Source organism: Phascolarctos cinereus, unplaced genomic scaffold, assembly GCF_003287225.1.
Source record: "Phascolarctos cinereus isolate Bilbo 61053 unplaced genomic scaffold, phaCin_HiC Scaffold_1;HRSCAF=81, whole genome shotgun sequence".
Classification (NCBI taxonomy): domain Eukaryota; kingdom Metazoa; phylum Chordata; class Mammalia; order Diprotodontia; family Phascolarctidae; genus Phascolarctos; species Phascolarctos cinereus.
The window spans coordinates 37,118,236-37,139,695 of NW_027555514.1; the positions used below are offsets into that span (position 1 = coordinate 37,118,236).

The following is a 21,460-nucleotide window of genomic DNA, read 5'->3' on the forward strand; positions in this document are numbered from 1 at the left end:
GCAAGGCCAGTGTCTTGGGGAGAAAAAGCAAAGACAAATAAGATGTGGTCCTGAATGAGTGAATAAATGAGTGAATGAATGAGTGAATGGATGGATAAATAAGTGAATGAATGATCATGGGAGAAGGGGAGAAGGAAAGAGAATAGGTCTCTGGGGAAAATAGTCTTGGGCTAGCCTACATACAAATAAATACCAACATACAACTGACTTTAGAGTTGTTGGGGAGGGGTGTTTTCAGAGAGAGAAAAATATAAAATGTTCAATAAGTCTGTGATTTAAATTAAGAATTTAAGATAGTCTTAATAATTTAAGAAATTAAAGATTTATTCAACAATTCCAGCAAACAAGGAGAAAATATTTCATTTCCAGACTATGGCTGATTTTAATGGAATAATAGGGAGGGTGGGGGAGAGAGAAAGCCAAGGCTGAGGGAAAGAGTGGGGAAAACAGGAGAGAAAAAAAAAACATAAGGAGGTAGAACAGGAAAGGAGACAGTGGAAGAGAGAAGAGGTAACAGTTTTGTCTCCCCAGTCCTTACCCTCCGCCTTCCACCTGTCCCTTCTCTACCACCCCCAAGGTCAGTGTTTCCCCATCCAAAATGAGCGAGGCGCTGTGTCCTGAAGAAACATCTCAGTTCTCTGACTCCTGGTGGGCCACCTTCCCCAGCCTTGGGGCACCAATAGAAACCTCAGGATCTGGCCAGGGAGGAGCACTGAAAACCTCAGTCTAGCGGCAGGTAGTCTAAGTATCAGAGCCAGGACCGAAGCCCAGCTGGGTTGATTCCAAATCCGACCCTCCTGCCCCTGTGTCCTGCTACCTCTCCCATGATCCACAGCTAAATGTCAGCCTTGGGCCACTTTTATTTCTTGATCTCAAACTACATTTTCCCATATAGTTTTCACTGTTCGAAGAAGGAGTCAGTTTTATTTATTGATGTTATGGGTTTAAAGAAATAATGGTCTTTGGTAATAGAAGTTTGGCACTCTAGTTTAAAAATTGCCATTTGGGAAAAACTGGTTGGACATCTGGGTGATTATAATCTGTCTCCCGCAGACTAGAGTCCAAGTGAGGCCAGGCTTGTTTGCAATTCCATGCATCTCCCAACTAGTACCCTTGGACCAGCCACACCTACTTAACCTGGATGCTCTCTCCTCATCTCCATTTGTGGGGGAGGGGGAACCTCTGGTTTCCTTCAAGACTCCTCTCAGGGGTCACCTCCTCCATGAATCCTCTCCAGAGCCTTCCAGTAGCCAGGGCAGTTCCCTCCCCAGATGACTTTATATCCATTTTGTGTATATTCTGCATATACTGAATGCACATATACTTGTATATATATTCTGCATATACTGAATGCATATATAATTGTAAATATTCTGCATACACTTACTATATACATATATTCTGCAAATGTTTAATACCCACATATTGTATATGTTCTGCATATACATACACATATATTTTGCATACATTTAATGCCCACATTGAATACATTCTATATATACTTAATGCACATATACTTGTATATATTCTGCATATACTTAATGCAATATATTTGAATATATTCTGCATATACAGCCACCTCATAAGGTCCCTCTTCTCCTTAAAGACACAGCTGAAGCACCATCTTCTGCATGAAGCCTTTTCTGATTCCCCCAACTGCTAGTGCCCTCCTTCCCAAACTAGCTTGTATTTAACTACTTTGTATGTGTTTGTATTTATTCACTTTTAGTCTATAAGATGTGTGTGTGTGTAATACGTACTTGTTGTCTGCGCTATTAGAATAAAAACTCTGTGCACATGGGGATTTTTAATTCTCCATAATTGCATGCCCAGTGCCTAGCACAGTGCCTGGCACATAATAGGTGCTGATCTACGTGGTGACCAGTCTTGACTCCAGAGCACTGATGGTCAAATGTGCCTCCCGTCTTTTGCTCAATTGAACTTATTTGTTACAAAAAAGAGTTATTGGTTGAGGGTAATAGAAGGTCATTGAGAAGTGACAACATTTTTTTAAAAAAAAAACTATGAAATATCTTTTAAAAGACACCTGTGTTCAGAAAACAGTCATGACAGGACCAAAGAACCCAGATTTGACCATCTCCAATGACCACAAAGGGCTGTTTAGATGAAAGGTAAAAGTAAAGATTTAAAATAGTTTATGGACCTAAAAAAACAGAGTCCTCAGATGTAGTGGAAAGAACTCTGGACTTGCTTTCCCAAGTCCTGATTGTGAATCCTAACCCTGTTTACCATCTGTGCATCCTTGGGTAGTTCCCTTCCAAATAAGAGGGTGGGTCCAGGTGATCACTAAGGTTCCTTCCAGCTGTAAATTCTATGATATTTGGTTCTTACAGAAACAGACTTAGATAGTGAAAGCCCACATACCTGACCTGGGGCCCCAGAACCTCCCATGACCTCACCTCCAATAATACCATCCTCTGAGTCCTTCATCTTTCCCCAGGAAAATGGATACAACCTTTGTGCACAGTCATTGGAGATGGTCAGATTTGACCATCCGTCCTCTGGAGTCAAGATTGGTCACTTCATAGATCAGATTTCTAAAGTCTTTTAATATCATTTTCCTTTGTTATTATTATGATCATGCCAGTTTTCTTCCTTCTGCTTATTTCACTCATTCATTCATTCATGAATATCCTCCTAAATTTCTCTGAGTTCTTCATATTTGCCATCATGTACGCCAATACGTGAATATTGGGTTGAAGAGGTATTGTGGGAAGAATGATAGCTCAGGAGGTGGAGGACCCCTGTTCAAATCTTACCCTGGATGTTCATTACCTAGGTGACTTTGGGCACAGTCCCTTAACCACCCTGAGCCTCAGTTCTCTCACCTGTAAAATAAGAGGGGTAGGCTAGGTGGCCTCTGGGGCAGGAGTGTGCTGGCCAAAAGTGGTATCTTCAAGCTGAATCTGCATTCATCAACCTCCAGCACTTTCTCAAGTCTGGCTAATCAACAAAGCAATAAATCAAATCCATTGGGGCAATGCAGCTCCTTCCTTCCTTCCCTCCTTTTCTCTTTCATTTTCTCCTTCCCTCCTTCTCTCCCTCCCTCCTCTCTCTCTGTTCACCTAGAGAATCATACCTGCGGGTGCTCTGCCCAAAGGAATATAAATTTTGATTGCTGAAACCTCGAAAGATATCTCGGGGTTTACAGGCTAGATTTCTTTTTTTAAGGGTCATGCTTTAAACCCAAAGCAATCTGGCTCTCATTGATGGGTCAATAATCCGTTCCAGCCCAAGCCTCATTTGATCATTGTTTGGGCTCTGATGGTTCAGAGAGATGTATAAATAGCAATTGTTTCTGTTTTGGCCAGAAATCCTGAGGGTCCTCCCTATTTTTTTTGACTAGGTAAAAGAGGCCATTCTTTGCCTCATTTCTTACCTAGCCTTAATCACTGAATAGGTGTTGCCTCAGACAAACTGAGACCTGTTAAAGACCTTAGCTTAAAAAGGCCAAGGTCTCCCACTGCATCCAGGGATCTCTAGTCCTTCTGATCTACATCTCACCACTGGACCCAGATGGCTCCGGAGGAGGGAGTGAAGCTGGTGACTTTGCACAGCCCTCCCTCCCTTAAATCCAATTCACTTGCAAGTCATGACATCACCTTCCTGACACCATGGTCCTCTCTGAGAATGAAGGAGAAACAAGTCAAGCTCCCATCGGTGGCTTTTGCCAATTTCTAAGGTGTGAATGCTGCCGCTGAAAAGGTAAGGAGTGGGTGGGGTTGGCTGAATGTGCTGAATGTATACAAGTATGTGTGTGCTAAGTACATGTACAGCCCATGTCTGATCTCTGAGATCCCGCAGCTCATCCAGGCATTCCTTTGTGGACCGTCAGCCAATGGCTTCCGGTTCTAAACTGCTCCAAAGAGCACAGGTGTCTTCTTCCCTGACTCATGCTCAGCACTGTCCATAGGATCCAGGCTTCCCTGGGGATGGGCAGGTGGTGGCAGTGACTCCTCCATCGGCAGGGACTTCTGGGAGCATGGCAGCTCAGGCTATCTGTGCGCATGAGGCCAACCCATGTAGCGATGGCTGAAATAATAAAAAAAACAACAACCCAAACCTTATAAACTTGTCTGGAAGATAAATTCACTCTCCATATTTCGGAGAAATCTCACCAGCCTGCAAAATAGTTTTGTTCTCTTAACACATCCATGAAATTAGAACAATGTAAACAGTTGCTGGTAGAAAATAAGGAATACACCTGCATGATGCTTTAAAGATTACAACCCATGCCAACTGTGTGACCCTGGGCAAATCCTAGAACCTCGCAGTGCCCCCAGGCAATTATAATTACACTCAGTGCAGGAGCTGATCTACATGGGGGGCCGGGGCTGTCATTTTTACTGGGAGCTCCCTATCCCAGTGAAATCACTGGTCTCACCAAACAAACCAACCCAAAGCACCTGATGCTTTTCATACGGACCCCATTAAGTAGGGCTGCTGGTATCATCTTCATTTTACAGGTGAGAGGCTCAAGGACATTAATTGACTGACCTAGGATTAGACAGCTAATAAGTGTCACAGGACATCTTTGAACGCAGCCAAGAAAACTCCACGTGGGACCCAACTGAAGAACGCTGGAACAACAAAATCTTCCAACTGCCAACTAAAGGAACTGTGATTAGGAGTCAGAATTGAATTAGAGTAATTAAAAGAAGAGTCAGAGCCAGGCCTTTGACTTCCTGAAGTCCGTGTCAGGGATTCTTTGAGGCCACTGACCCAATGGATACATGAGAATTTGGACCCCTGAATGTAGAACTCTTTGCAAACTCCTGTTTGCTCTCTGTCCCTGCCCTTTGGATATCACAGATATCTGCGGTTCCTCTCACTGACCTTTGCATATTTCATGCTAATTTCAGATCTCAGCTCTAATCTTTAACATTAATATACTTAGTATAAATCCCCCCCAAAAGTCATACTTAACTCCAAATGGACACAAAGCCTTAATCTAATGCTAATGGTAAACTCTGTTTCTCCATGAACCTAAAGCTAAGCAAAGTTCTTGGCCTTTGGGGAAACCAGTGGCCTTCAGGAATATCACCTACCAGGCACTGAGTTTAGTATCCATACGATCAAAGGACTGAGGCCTGGAAGGGACCTTTGTGACCATCAGGGTCCAACTCCATGCCCCATTTTATTGATGGGAAAACTGAGGCCCAGGGGGACTAAATGATTTGCCTGTGCTCAAAGCACCATAAAAGAGAAGGGGCTTGGATTTAAATTGAAACCTTCTTAGAACTAATTGGAATGAGTTAACTTACATGGACAAAATAGATATTTTCATGAAGTATTAATTAACAGTATTTTCACATGTCATAAGAATGAAATGTGGTACCTGATTAAGGAATGGATGAGTCAGTCAATCAGTAAGCATTTATTATGTGCCTGCTATGGGCCGGGTATTAGGGATACAAAGGCAGAAGAAAAATTTTAAAAATAATATCAGCTAAGTTATATAGTGCCTACTATTACCAGGCACTATGCTAAGTGCTTTATAATTATTATCTCCTTTGATCTTCATGACAACCCAGCAGAGCGTACATTCTGTCTGGGAGACATGTACATACAGAGGTATAGTACTCCCACTAATGCTAATGGTATATTATGTAACTTTCTAGGTAAAAGAGGCCATTCTTTGCCTCATTTCTTACCTAGCCTTAATCACTGAATAGGTGTTGCCTCAGACAAACTGAGGCCTGTTAAAGACCTTAGCTTAAAAAGGCCAAGGTCTCCCACTGCATCCAGGGATCTCTAGTCCTTCTGATCTATATCTCACCACTGGACCCAGATGGCTCCGGAGGAGGGAGTGAAGCTGGTGACTTTGCACAGCCCTCCCTCCCTTAAATCCCATTCACTTGCAAGTCATGACATCACCTTCCTGACGCCATGGTCCTCTTTGAGAATGAAGGAGAAACAAATCAAGCTCCCATTGGTGGCTTTTGCCAATTTCTAAGGTGTGAATGCTCCCGCTGAAAAGGTAATGAGTGGGTTGGGTATCACTCTTATGCCAACAAGGGGGTCCTCAGAGGAGTGACTGATACCTTCAGTTCTAAGGGTAACACTGGTGACTACTCCTAACATTATGGCTCATAAGTCCCAACCAGTGTGCTTCCCATTAATAATCAGCTGTCATACACAATAGCTCTTAAAAAAGACATTTATTCAAAAAGCATAGCAAGAAAAGTGGTTATAAAGCATTCCCTCAAAAAACCTTGGGGGTTACTCACAGGAATACATAAATTCTTACATATTCCTGGCATAAGAATATCACAATAATCATGAGTAGGCTAGATGACCCCAAGGCAAGTAACCACACCTCACTTGCAGCGAAACTCCAGGTTCTGCTTAATCTGACAAAATAAAGCATAAAACTGGTGCCCCCATGATAGCTGGTATTTGAGCCCAGGACCCCACCACCAGGTGACCCCCCAATCTGTTTGTATCACTGATACACATCTCTGAGTATGCTGTTTTCCCTCTCTCGTTCCAGTCAGCATCCAAACCTAAACCACTGAAGCTGAATGCCCTGCCTTAGGCCATCGTCTGTTGACCCTTCTCAGTAGCCCAAGGCTTGTGGAGGAAGAAGATATTTGGCCTGAGATAGCAGATCAATGAGTAGAAGCTATAAAAAGACCAGTTTCTGCCTGATGTGAGGAAAAATTGCTTAGAGCTGTCCAAAAGCCTTGAGAAGTGATGGAGTCCCCATCTTGGACATCTCCAGGAACAGACAGATGGATATTTGTTTAATACATTACAGTGGGGACTCCTTCAGGGTACAGTTTGGACCAGATGGCCACTGAGATCCCTTCCAATGTTCAAGTTCCATGATACTGTGGTCAGAATTATTTATCATCAGCAAATCAAAGCACCTGCCTAAGGGATGGTGGTAGAAGGGAGAAGGAACCAGGAATTCTGGGTGTCAATACTGCCCTCAAGTAGCTATGGAACTTCAAGAAAGTTACATAATATATTAATAGCTATGATAATAATAAAAATATAATATCTATAACCGTAGCACATTCTTTGTGGCTTATAAACAAATGACCTGAAAAAACAGATTGTTTCCTTAAATAACTAAATTTCCTCCTTCCTGTTTATATTTCTCATTTACGCAGCGAGCCCCTTCTTTGGTAGGTAGAACCAGGACCAGACTTCAACCCAACCTCTTCCTGAATCGTCACAGACGTCAAATTAGTAAAGTCTGAATGACTGCAATGCAGTTGAGTTAGTGAAGCATAAATTAACGAAGTTGGGCTATTTACTTGCGGGGTGGGTGAGTGGAGGGCTTTCTAACGCGGCAGTTCAGAAAAGTCAACTCTCATTAGCACGCATGAAGAATGGTCTGTTTTGTGGTGAATTTTTCCTTCCCCACCCCCTAACATTTTTGTGCAGGTTTTAGTTTGCCTTTGTGCAGTTTGTTTAAAGTTAAAGAAAACAAACAATGTTAGTGGGAGAAAGTACGAGACTCTCCATCTCAACCCCCTCCTCTTACAGATAAGACCACTGAGGCTCAGGAACCATCTGACGCTGCCCAGCTAGCACACGGCGGAGATGGCAGCTGGTTCAAATCCTGACTCCTGCCTTTTCTTTACTACATCATGGCATGAGTGATTTGGGGGTTGAGGGGGAGCCATCCCCTCGATAGAGGGGATCGTTGGGAGGATGAAGGAACAGAGTCACCCATCTCTCTCCCTTTTCTTCCTCCCTTTCTGCAGACACGATGTCTGCCTCTTTTCCAGCTGACCTTTGCATAATTCATGGTAATTTCAGATTTTAACTATAATCTCTGCCCTTTATAGAATGGATTGAAAAGATTCAGGTGCTTTGAGAATCCCATTTGGGAAGAGTGCTTGTACAGATCACAGAAAATGTCTATTTCTTTGCTTAAAAGGGATAGTTGTGTCATTTATTATTAATAAAGGACAGTAGGGAGGTTTCTCTGGTTCCCCAGCTGTGTGCTGGCCACCAAAGGGACAAAGAGAAGCTTCTGGCCATAGGCGGAAGCCGCTGGGGAGGATGGATTTCTTTCTCTCCTTTTGAAGCCACAATCTTGCTTCAAGAGAGCGGTTTTCTCACCTCACAATCCAAACCAATGGGCATTCTTTATCCTGACACCTGTGTCTACAAAAGAGGGGAGTCATCAGTTTGCAGATAAAAGAAGAGAAAGAGAAAAACGTGCCTTTCATAAGTATGCCAACTGTGTAAGCTGAAGGGGAAAATCCATTTCCCTCCAAAGGAAACCACTGAAAGGAATTTTTTTTTCTTCATTATTCCCCACGACTGTCCGTTCCAAGTAAACGTGACTTGAAGTAATGGCCGCATTCATGACTTAGTTCTTCAGACACTGATGCTGGTGCTTTTATGTGCATAAGTGTGAGTGTGTCTGTATATGTGTAAATCCAAAAAGCTCATGTTTCCAAAAACAGAAGAAAACAGACTCTTACTAGCTATGAGACCCTGGCAAATCACTTAACCTATTTCAGCCTCAGTTTCCTCATCTGGAAATTGGAGATAATAATAACAATAACCTCTCAAGGTGGTTGTGAGGATCAAATGGGATAATTTATGTGTAAAGTGCTTTATCAACCCCATTGTCAAGAAGAGGAAACTGAGGCAGAAGCATATCAGGAAGGCTGCAGGAGATGTCAGGATGGCCTGGTTCTCTGCTAGATGAGGTAAAAAGGTTTGATATCAGACCTGCAGAGGGGAGAAGCTAGGAGTGGAGTCCTGGTTTCCAGTGAGATGGGAGAGTGGGCACACGCAGCAGAGATGCACATGAGTTTCATCAGTCTCTTTGGAGGACATCTCCTCTCAAACTGTCTTTGAAAGAGGGGGATCCCATGAAGCAGTCCAGAGGTTCCACGAAGAAAGAAACTGTAATAACGGGTAAGCACAAAAAACAAGTAAGCCAACTTTTCTGCTTTATTTTCACACAATGTGTGCATTTAGCTAATACAGAGAATTTGCAGGGATTACCTGAAATCCATCACCTGACTCAAAAGTTGGCTTCTGAACTGTCTAGAATGAATATCTGAATACACCAAATACTGTACACTCAATTGACCATCTTGGCAGAATGACTGTAAAATAATTAGTGTCAAGCCAAAGAAAGTCAATAACCCATTGAATTGTAAGCTCCTTGAGGGCAGGAGCTGTCTTCTGCCTCTTTTTTTGTACCCCCAGAGCTTGGCACATAGTAGGTGCTTAATGAACACTGATTAATTAAATAAGCATTTATTAAGAGCTCACTATGTGTCAGGCACAGTGCTAAGCACCATATGCCCTACCATGGGTAATTGAGTAAAATTCAGAAGTTTGCAGAGACAACAAAGCATAAAAGTTAGTAATCGAGACTGACAATGGAGGTAAACATCCATGAAACTAGTCCAAATAGCAAATCAAAAATTCTGCAAATGGCTTATCCAGAAGAAACCAACATGTGATGCCTCTTCCCAAAAACAGGCTTATTTCTAGTGATTCTGATTAACAATGTGAATCATATTACCAAATTATAAAAGCTAGCCACATCATTCTGGAAAAAATTAGAAAGGCATTTACCATCAAAATACAATTTTGCAACAAAAATATGATAAATTGAAAGGATCCCACCCAAACTTCAGCTAGAATTAGCATAGGAAGACTTTTTTAAAATTTTGTGCTGCATCTTACAAGGTGAGCCATCAAAACCAATGATTAGAGTTTGGGGCTGTTGGCAAAGGGAACATAGCTGTGCCCTGAGGCTGCAAGGCCATCCAGCTGCCCACCGTGGCTAATTATTCCCTAGGTTGGAAAATCTTTGGGTGTTTCTGTCATTGCCTGCTTGTAAGAGACTTGTGGCAGAATGGGGTCATAGAATTGTAGACTTGGAGAAAGACCTCAGAGGCCATCTGAGAACAACCCATTCATTATACAGATGAAGAAATGGGGGATCTAGATTGGTTAAGTGATTTGCCTAAGGTCACAGGTAATAAGTAGCAAAGTCAGGATTCAAACTTGAGTTTTTTTACTCCAAATACAGAATTCTCAAAAGGGAGAAGCAGGCAGGAGGTCTGAGTTTGTGTACGAAAGAGTTTGAGATCCAGAGCCTTGGAGTTTATATGAGAGACTGGGGAGGAAGAAGGGAGTACAAGGAGGGTGGGGCTGATGATGGTCTTTATAGACTGTGTTCTGGCTCCTAGAACCTTCACCCCTTTCCAGAATCATGTAAGCACTGGGAAGCCCAGGCAAGTTCTGGATCTGAACTGCACATTTCTGACTTCCTTGTATTCTCTGCAAGGGCAAGTAGGTATATCTAGGTGGTTCAATGGGACTTAGTATGGTCCTGGGTGACAGTTTCATGAAGGTATCCACAATGAGAGGTCCCTGCCACCACGGATAAAACACTCGTTGATGCCAAATCGCTAGGTATTTACGAGGCAAGTTGTTTGTGATATTGTTAGATTCAAGGTAAAAGCCATCTGAAAATGTAGGTTCATAGAATCACAGAACTCGTTCATCCTTCATTCTTGAAGATGACCAATGACATCACGAGGATGATGTCTTGACTTGCTCGAACTTGGAGCTGGAAAGAGCTGGACCTCCTTTATTTTACAGATGAGGACGCTGTCCAAGGGAACAGCATTTACCTGCATCCAAGCTGGGCACCTCTTTCCTTCTCTACGAATCCTCAAAGATCCCAGGTGTGATTCCTAATCTCACCCACTTGTGCTTTTAACACTGTGAGGGGTGATTGATCCAGGTGATACCCATTTTGGGCAGCCGAGGTGCTCTCCTCTGGGTTCTATATATTTGTTGGAAACTCAGTTTTATAAACCACAATGGCAGATTAAAAATTATTTTTAAAAATGAGTTTAAATGGTGAATGGATGCCATGGAACTAAAAGGGAATTCCATGGAGAGAGGGGGAAGGAGGTGTTACAAAACCAACATCGATAAGAGATTACAAGTCCAAAACATTGAGAATTACCAGTAAAAGCCAACTGCCTCTCGGGGAAGGAGAGGGCAAACTGGAGGAAGCCCATTTGCATTTAGGAATGGCAGCAAAATCACCCAGGACAGACAGCCCATTAGCAAATTGCTTATTTTGAGGGAGAAAAGGTTTCACAAAGAACTTTAACTCATCTTTATTTTTTAATTACAACATGTACACAGGTGATTCAAATCAAGGGGAAACTCCTCTAGATATATATAGCACATGTTAAAATATAACTACCTCTCCCACTCTAGAAAATTAAACTATCATAATTATTTTAGCACATTAAGAAGAGTAAATTTTTATAGTAACCTGGGTTTTTTTTTAAGGATATAGTGAAAAAAGCACTCCCAGAGGATATATCTTTAAATGCTACTTCTGAGGCTTAATACCTGTGTGACTTTGGACAAGTCACTTAACCACCATGAGCCTCGGTTTCCTAATCTGAAAAATGATAAGGTCAGTCTAAATGGCCTCTGAGGTCCCCTCCAGCTCTGGAACAATGATCCTATAAATTTGCATTTGTCATTCATAACTAATAATAACTGATTCACCACAACCCTTTCAGATACTGCTAACAGTATAATTAAAGGCAGTTGGGTGACTCATTGGATCAAGTACTGGACCTAGAGTGAGGAAGACTTGAGTTCAAATCCAGCCTCAGACACTGCCTCAGTTTCCTTGTCTGTAAAATGAGGATAATAACATTGCCTACCTCCCAGGGTTGTGGTGGGGACCAAGCCAGATCATATTTGTAAAAGTGTTTTGTAGACCTTAAAGTGCTATATTATTATAAAGTGCTAGCTATTATTAACCCCATTCTAAAGATTAGGAAATCGAGACCCAAAAGCATAAAGTGACTAGTTCACAAAGCGAGAGTCTGAGGCAGGATTTTAACCCAAGTCTTGATCTTTGTACACTCACTATGTGACACTTACTCTCTAATATGTTAGGTAGGTGATGTAGACCTACACTACCACGATGAGAAAAATATATAAAGAAAATATTCTATTGATAAAAAAAATCTCACCTTGAAATAATCTCCTGAAATTCAAAAAATATATATAATTTTTCTTCTTTTCTGGTTCATTTCTTCTAGGGCTCTAAATGCTAAGTATTTCTGTTGAGGGCACTGCCATCTTTCCAGTCTCCTGGGTTTATAACTCCAGAGTTACAAACTCACATTCCTTCTCACCCGATATCCAGCCTCTTGCAAATCTTGTGGACTCTGACTGCAGATCATCTCTGTGTGGTCCCTCTCTACCTCAGATCTACAATCCACTGGCCTCACTAAACTTCTATCTGGTCATCTCCTCCTAATTGGTTTTGATGCTTCTGGTTACTTATCCCTTTCCAATCCAAGCCATCCTTCACAACACTACCATAATAATTTCCTTAGGGTACAGTTCTGACCAAGGGACTCCTTGCTCAAAAACCTTCAGTTGATTCCTTAAAAATTGACCATAACATAAAATGCAAACTCGTTGGCTAAGAATAGATGGCCTTTGGCAATATGGTGCCCAACTCCCTTTGCCTACCCTGTGATATTCTTCTTCAAAAACTTTACCTTCTGATAAACCCAAAGACCCCATCTTCTGGGATAAGAACCCACTCTTTGAAAAAAACTGCTGGGAAAACTAGAAAAGAGTAGGCAGAAGCTAGGCATTGATCAAAATCTTACACTATATACCAAAATAAAGTCAAAATGGGTTCATGATTTAGATATAAAGGCTGATACTGTAAGCAAACTGGGAAAGCAAGGAATAGTTTACCTATCAGATTTATGGAGAACAGAAGAATTCATGACCAAACAGGAGACATTATGAAAAGCAAAATGGATAACTTTGATTATATTAAATTGAAAAATTTTTGCACAAACAAAGCCAATGCAATTAAGAGTAGAAGGAAGGTAGAAAATTGGGAAAGAATTTTTACAACCAGTCTCTCTGATAAAGGCCTAACATATATAGAGAATTAAGTCAAATTTATAAGAATACAAGTCATTCCCCAATTGATAAATGGTCAAAGGATATGAACAGGCTGTTCTCAGATGAAGAAATTAAAGTCATCTATAGTCACATGAAAAAATGCTCTAAATTACTATTGATTAGAGAAACGAAAGTCAAAACAACTCTGAGGTACCACATCACACCTATCAGATTGGCCAAGATGACAAAAGAAGAATGATAAATGTTGGAGAGGATGTGGGAAAATTGGAACACTAATGCATTGTTGGTGGAGTTGTGAAATGATCCAACCATTTTGGAAAGTAATTTGGAACTATGCCCAAAGGACTATAAAAATGTGCATACCCTTTGATCCAGCAATAGCACTTCTAGGGCTATATCCTAAAGAGATCATACAAGTGGGAAAAGGATGCACATGTACAAAAATATTCACAACAGCTCTTTTTGTGGTGGCAAAGAATCGGAAATTGAGAGGATGCCCATCAATTGGGGAATGGCTGAACAAATTGTGGTATATAAATGTAATGGAATATTACTGTGCTATAAGAAATGATGAACAGGCTGACTTCAGAAAAACCTGGAAAGGCTTGTATGGTCTGATGCTGAGTGAAGTGAGCAGAACCAAGAGAACTTTGTACACAATAACAGCCACATTGTGCAATGACTAATATCGATAAACTTAACTCTTCCCAGCATTACAAGGATCTAAGACATCTCCAAAGGCCTCGTGATGGAAAACGCTGTCCACATCCAAAGAAAGAACTATGAAGTTTGAATGCAGGTCGAAGCACACCATTTGCTATTTTTTTTCTTCTGTTGAGTTTTGTTTCCTCTTTCTGGTAGTTCCTTCTATTGGTTCTAATTCTTACTTAGGACATCATTAATGCGAAAATATGTTTAATAGGAATGTATATGTATAGCCTATATCAGATTGTGCACCGTCTTGGGGAGGGAGGTAGGGAAGAAGGGGGAGAAAAATTTTAAGCTTAAAAGCTTATGGAAGTGATTGTGGATAAATCAAAATAAATTAATTAAAAAAAAAACACTTTACCTTCCAGCCAGAGTGGACTACAAGCCATTCCTTAAACTTGAAGTTCATTTCCTGCCTCTGGGCATTCTCAGAAGACATTCCTCATGCCAGGCATTCACTCCCTCCTCATCTTTGCCCCTCCAAATCCTCATTCTCCTTCAAGGCTCAGCTCAAATGCTACAAGGTCCTTGAAGCATTTCTTCATCCCTCCAGTAGTTACTGCTTTCTCTGTCTTCAATTTTCCTTGTACTATACTTATTTGGCTACAGGTTGCATTCTTCTAGTAGAATGTAAGCTCCCTGTAGCAGGCATTAGCTTGTTTTTGTCTTTGTATCTCCAGCACCTGTCACAGTGTCTGGTATATGGTAGACGCTTAACAAATTGTTTGAATTAAATCAAATTGAAAGGTCATAAATCTGAGTAAAACAAATATTTTGATTTTCTAAAGGTTAAATGGTAAATACATGTCAGTTTTTTAAAAAATTAGATCCGTGCTTTATGGCTTCCTGGGATATGACGATGATGATGATGATGACAAGCACATATATAACCCTTTAAGGTTTGCAAGTACTTTATGAGTATTATCTCATTCAATTCTTACGACATCACTGAGAAGTGGGTACCACTATTATTTGTCAGATAAGGAATCTGAGGCCTTTGCATAAGCATGGCCCCTTTGCTGGAACACTCTCCCTACTCACCTCTATGTCTAAGAACACCCCACTTTCATCAAAGTTCAAGCCAAGTGCTGCCTCCTACCTGGGGCTCTCCCTGATCCATCTCTCCAACCTGCTGGTAATACCTCTTCCCTCCCCACCAAAGTTGTCTTGCATCCTGCTGAAAACCTTTTATTTACTTCTGCAGTGATTTGCTGTGACCTCCTTCTCCCCAAGATAGTCTGGTTCCATCTCTCCCTCAGGGTTCCAGGGGTACTGCTGAGGTCCAAGCTATCCCCCTGAGCAGACACCTGGCATGATACCCCCAGTGACGAGTACTCACAGTACCATTTAACCAATCTTGGATACTAAGAGGCTGGGTTCCCAGTCTCTGGGCCTTAATGCTAGACTGACTGATTGCACAACCCAGCGTGGTCACCAGTGCTGGACCTCTTGGTGCTGACAGCTCAACGGTCCCTAGGTCAAAACCAACTCCAATTTCCTTCATCGAAAATGGGAAAGCACAAATGCTGAGGCAGAGAGCAGAGGGATGTATTCATAGACCTTGGATGGGGAGGGCCTGAGGACTCTCCTCTCATATCACTGTTTCCCTTCTCTCAGTGAAACACAGTCAGAAAGGAAGGAATCAGAAAGACAAGACTGGTTCTAGTTAATTTGTTTTGTTTTTCAGTGACTCTATTTGGCATTTTCTTGGCAGAGATACTGGAGAGGTTTGCTATTTCCTTCTCCAGCTCTTTTTACAGATGAGGAAACTGAGGCCAACAAGGTTAAGTGACTTGCCCAGGGTCACACAGCTAGTGAGTGTCTGAGGCCAGATTTGAACTCAGGAAGATGAGTCTTCCTGACTCTGAGCCCAGGGCTCTGTGCACTATGGCACCACCCCGCTGACCCAATAGCTGTGCAGCTTATCTGTACAAGCTTCAGAATGCACATGGGTTCTAATGGCTGAGCATTCTGTGCATGTTCCTAAGGACTGGGCTTGATGGCCCATCCCCCATAATACTGATATGAGTAGATTTTTCCCTCACAGAATGTAAGCTTCCTGAAGGCAGGGACCGTTACATCTTTGTCAGCACTTTGCACAATGCTTGGCACAAAACTGGCATTCAATAAATTCTTGTTGATTAATTGAGTGACAACTGGTATATCTCAGAAGCTCAGAATTTCAAGATTGGAAAGGTCCCGAGGGTCCATCTTCTGGTCCAACCCCAACCTAGGAGCAGGGATGAGGAACACCTTCTACAACATGCCCCACACATGGTCCTCAAGCCTTACAGATCTTAGGGGAGGAAGAAACCCTTCTAATTAGTGATAGATTTCATTGTTAGTAAGGTTTCCCTGTTTGCCTCTCTGTCACTTCTCTTGAAGGTAGCTAGGTGGCACAATGGGTACAGTGCTGGGCTGGAGTCAGGAAGACCTGAGTTCAAATCCACACTTACTAGCTGTGTGACCCTGGGCAAGTCACTTAACCTTGTTTGCCTCAGTTTCCTCATCTGTAAAATGAGATGGAGAAGGAAATGGTGAACCACTCCAGTATCTCTGCCAAGAAAACCCCAGATGGGGTCATGAAGAGTCTAGTCTGACAGAACTGAACAACAAAATCTCAGTTTTCTCATCTGTGAAATGGAGATGATATAATAGTGAGTACTTCATAGGCTTGTTGCCAGGATCAAAGGGGCTAGCATGTGGCGAGCACTTTGCTCTATAAATGTCAGCTGTGATAATGGTGATGATGACGATGATGTGGTCTGACCCTGGCAGAACAGAGAAGAACTATTACCTCTTTATTCCTGGCAGTTATGTTTCTCTCACTGCAACCCGAGTACATAAATTTCCTTGTTCCCCATACCACACTGTGACTCATGTTGAGTTGCAAAAAAACCCCAATGCCCTCAAACCTCTAGAACAAGAGTTTTTAGCCTGGCTTCCATGAACTCTTTGTTTTTGGAAAAACATTTTTATAGCTGTATTTCAATATAATTGGTTTCCTTTGTAATTCTATACATTTTATGTATGCATTTAAAAATCTTGTTCCAAGGAGGATTCATCAGACAGCCAAAAGGGCCCACGACACAAAAGGTTAACCCCTATCTAGGTCCTTTTTAGGCAAAATAACTTTTTTTTAGACAAAAAAAACATTTTTGACAAAATAACTAGGCTTCCCTCATCTTGTACTTTTGAAAGTGACTTTTTTAATACAAATAAAAACTTTATGGTGAACTCTGAACGTTCACCAAATTAGATGTGCCTTAATGTTCTAGACTCAAAATCTTTTCACCTCCCTACTTTGTCCTCTAGTGCTTTGTACCGTCTCCAAGTTTTATAAGTTAGCCATCTATGCCTTTTTTTTCGAAGTCACTGATAAAAATGTTACCAGCACAGAGCCAGACACAGATCCCTGTGGCACTCCACTGACGACTCCCATCACATTGAAAATAAATCCGGAATGACTCCAGTTCTAAAGTGTGGGAGATTTTATCAAATACTTTGCCTCAAACTGGGTAACCTCTGTCTATATGTCTCCTCTGTCGTAACCTCTGCCCTACCACTTCAATAACCCTATCAAAAAAAAGGGAATAAGATTAATTGGGCATTATGGGGTTTTGATGAAGCCCACTCCGCCTGGGCTACTGACTTGACCTCATCAAAGACTGCTAAGCACTCTCACTATCTCAGGGTTTTGGGGAGAAGGCCCCCTCACCAGGGCACAGTGGCCATTTACAGAGGGCCAAAGGTAGTATGAAATGAAAGATGGCTGGCTCCAACCCAACATATGGCCAAGAAGATCAATCTGATTTGGAAGAAGTCTTAGTTATACAACACAACTGTAATTTTGGTGCCAAGGACACTGGACTTCGATGACTGGAGGAGACAGTGAGGGTGGCCACTCTGCATTTTTGCCTCACTTAAATCCAATTCACGTCCAAGTCAAGACATCACCCTCATGATGCCAGTGGACCTCTTCAAGGACAAAGGATGGACAACAACCTGGATTATAAATTCATTCACAGGATCACGATTTTAAGGCTAGAAAGAATTTTAAAGGCCATCAAGTCCAACGGATGAAGAAACAGACAGGAAGAGGTTAGATTACATGCAGCATCACACAGGTAGTAAACGACTGAGGCAGAATCTGAACTCAGGTCTTCCTCCATCCACTATGCTGTCCACATACCTCTAACCGTCTATCCAAAGTTGGGCCTCAATTTCCTCACCTGCAAAATGAAGGCGTTAAGGCTCCTCCCAGTCCTGGGATTCCATGTTAATACTTTCAAATATATGGAGTAACTCTGCTGACCTGAAAAGGGAAGGAGAAAGCTGGATGATTAGTCTCAGAGACTCTTAGATAAGAATGATCGACCATTAACATACCCATTATTAACAAAGGCATTTATTTGCATGCAAAGCAGTTAAATAAAGTTTATTGGCAAATCCAAGTAGGCTCCACATTTCTCTTGTTTATATCCTTCATTTGCTAGGCAAACTTTGACTCCCCTTCTATATCTAGTGATTAGAATGCTCTAATAATAGTGTGGTCTTATTGATGATTCTAAATTAAAGGAGGTTAAAATTAATGAGTTCTTAGGGCACGGAAGCAAAAGAGCAGCTCTTAAAATTATAGATGTTTTCCCTGGCTCTAACCAACTTATTTAACTTAGGTTTCTCAGATCTCAACTGCTTTTAACTAATTCTGAACAACGTCAAATAATCTTGCAGCCCCAAAGTTCTTCGCTTTGCCCGTGCTCATTCAAGTCCCTATTGCTACAATTAAGTGGGTTTGGATTTTATTTTATCCTCAGTACAACTGAAGAACAGGGAGTTAACATCCTCTTTCATGTGGAAGATGACTTAATTAAGACACCTCTCAATCTTTTTGTTTGTTTTCTTCTGGCTAATTAAGCCCAATTTCTTCCCCTCCTAGTTCCTAGTTTCTAACCCTTTCATCTTCCAAAGATGTCATTCAAAACAGCGAAAGTTAGCAACAATGGCTGTGAAATGACAAAGTACAGGATGCATTTGGAGACCAAAGGGTCATTTTGGTGACTCTTCCTGCTCTGACATCGGTAATCGAGCTCTCCAGTGGCCGAGCGCCTACTTTTGCCCTGGGTTTCCCCAATGTCTGGGTTTCATGGTTGAGCTTCAGGCCTTCAAATTCTTAGTTCCTCTTGACTTCACGACCTTGCCAGTCAGACTCCTATCAATCACTTGCCCTGCTCCCACTTGGAAAAACAAAAAAACCTTTCTAATAATTGGAGCTACCACAAAATGGAAAAGGGCATTTCTGGAGGTGGCAAGTTTCCCTTCCAGCAATGGTTGAGTAGTCACAGTCTGAGATGTTGGACGTGAGATGCTTGTTCGGGTACATTTGGTCAGGACTTGAGGACTCTGAGATCACTTCTACCTGACAATTCATGACTGGGGATTTTGGACTTGGATTCAATTGTCAATGTGAATGGCATTCACTTCTTCCCCATCCTTTGGACACACAGACTGACCTTGTGGTTTCAGATCTACTTTCAGACTGCTGCTTTGCATACATGCTATACCAGCCACTACTTCTTGGTTCCATGTTCTGATTCCTGGACTTCATTGGTCCCTATGAGGCTGCCCAGACTCCTGGTCCCAGACTTTCCTGCTCTAAAAAGTCTTGCTCCCACTTGAACTACTTTTCTGACTGACAAGCAATACCTTTCTGACTTCTTATCAGTAAGGAACCTGGGGAAAACTGCTACCATTTCCTTCTGTGAATTGTTCAGGGTTACTAAGAGCTGACAATGGAGAAACAAACCAAAATATGTAAGCAGCCACTATGTGCCAGGCCCTGTGCTAAGCACTTTGTAAATATTATCTCATTTGATTGTCACAACAACGCTGAGAAGTGAGTGCTATTATTACTTCCCCTTATACAGTCCAGGAAACTTGAGTCAGAATGAGGTCATATACCTAGGAAGTATTAGGGGTTAGATTTGAACCCAGGTCCTGAATCCAGACCAGCACTCTAGCCTAGAGGTTCCCAAACTTATTTGGCCTACCACTCCCTCTTCAAAAAGAAAAATTACTCAGTGACCCCTGTAAATCTACTTTCTTTAACCCTTTGACTTTTTAAAAAAATTTTGCATCATTTTAAAAAAATACAACTTTTTTAAAAAAATGATGCATTTGAAATAATCTATTGTAAATTTGTGTTTTTTTCCTGCACTGAAATTTTGATGATGCAATAAATATTGCAACATGTAACTGATAATATCATACTGTAAATAAGTCATTACATGCACTTATTCCTGCCGATGCACGCTGGACTTCCCGACAATGTACAACACGTTTGCCTGTCAACACCTGCTTGTTAAGACCTGTTGGTGGACTTGACCAGTGACCTGCTATAACTTGCATTTTGTATGTTTATTTGGAAAATAATGTAATCACTACAACTTTAACTCTGTTACACGACAGATGAAACATGTACAAAAGGTTTTTCAAATTTTTCTTCTTTTCTCTTCTTTCCTTATACTTCCACAGCCCCCTTATTTTTATTCAACACCCCCCAATTGCACTTGAGGCTACTACCACCCCCCTGGATGGTCCAGTGTCCCCAGGTGCAGAATCGCTCACATTGGGAATCTATGCCACTGGGTCACCTAGCTGCTTCTTGTGTCAAAGAAACAGAGATTTAGAACTGGAAGGAATCATGGGGGTAAAAAAAAGAAAGAAAGAATCCCCTGTTTTGCTGATGAGGAATCAGAGGTACAAAGAGTTTCAATGACTTGCCCCAGGTCATCACAGCTAGTATCTTTTAGGTTATCCAGTCCACTCCCATCATTTTACAGGGAATACACAGGGAGTTGAGAGCCAGCTGAAGCCAGCCAGTTGTTAAATTTTCAGTATAAGGGGCAGCTAGGTGGCAAAGTGGATAGAGCACCGGCCCTAAAGTCAGGAGGACCTGAGTTCAAATCCGGCCTCAGACCAAACACTTGACACTTATTAGCTGTGTGACCTTGGGCAAGTCACTTAACCCCAATTGCCTGAAAAAACACAAACAAACCAAAAAATAAATAAATTTTCAGTGTGAATATTTATACCTCTGGAATCAGTAGAGTTACAAATGAGGGCTCAATTTACTGTTTTGTTGATTGTCTAGATTTAAGAAAGAAAAATGTTAATAATGCATATAAAACTTAAAAGTATGTGCACATACATTGTTTTTTTCCTCTGGAAAGCTTGTTAAACACTCCTAGACACCTCATGGGCCACTAGGTGGTGCCGTAGTGCACAGAGTGCTGGGCCTAGAGTCAGGAAGACTCATCTTCTGAGTTCAAATTTGACCTCAGACACATGTCAGCTGTGTGATCCTGGACAAGTCACTTAACGCTATTGGCAACAACCACACCAGGAAAGAAAGAAAATTGAGGTGGGAGGAAATGCTACAGACTGGGGACATCAGGGCAGGACGCTGGTGGTCATGCCTCCCTCCGTTTCTTCACAAACACGGAGGAGCTGTTCATCAGGACCAGGTGACATCAGGCCTATTTTGTGACCGGCCAGATGAATCAGAAACGGTTTTCTTTTCCTCCTGATACATTCTACTAGTAATGCCAATAATGCCTTCCTGGAAATTGGCAGGTGTGAGAGTCTTCAAGTCTTAAAGCACCTGCTAATTTCATTGTGGCTTTACTAAGTGAAAATGCGAATCCAAAGTCTTTGTGGGCATCGTACTGAGACCCGGAAATAGGAAGATGAGGTTGACATAGGCAAGGGTGCTTGGAGGTGAGTGGGTTTACCAAAGCAGCCCACT

General features: G+C 41.8%; 1 protein-coding gene across 3 annotated transcripts in view; it reads right to left on the reverse strand.

The window, feature by feature from the left end:
* Nucleotides 1-306: 306 nt before the first annotated feature.
* Nucleotides 307-21,460, reverse strand: part of LOC110209050 (uncharacterized) — a 37,404-nt gene continuing 16,250 nt past the window's right edge. For all 3 annotated transcript variants that reach the window (XR_013485438.1, XR_013485439.1, XM_078151464.1), the window contains 3 exons: nt 17,886-17,968; nt 8,722-8,898; nt 307-4,053 (listed from right to left, as the gene is read on the reverse strand). The gene's annotated coding sequence lies outside the window, so the exon portion shown is untranslated. The remainder of the gene's footprint in view (nt 4,054-8,721; nt 8,899-17,885; nt 17,969-21,460) is intronic.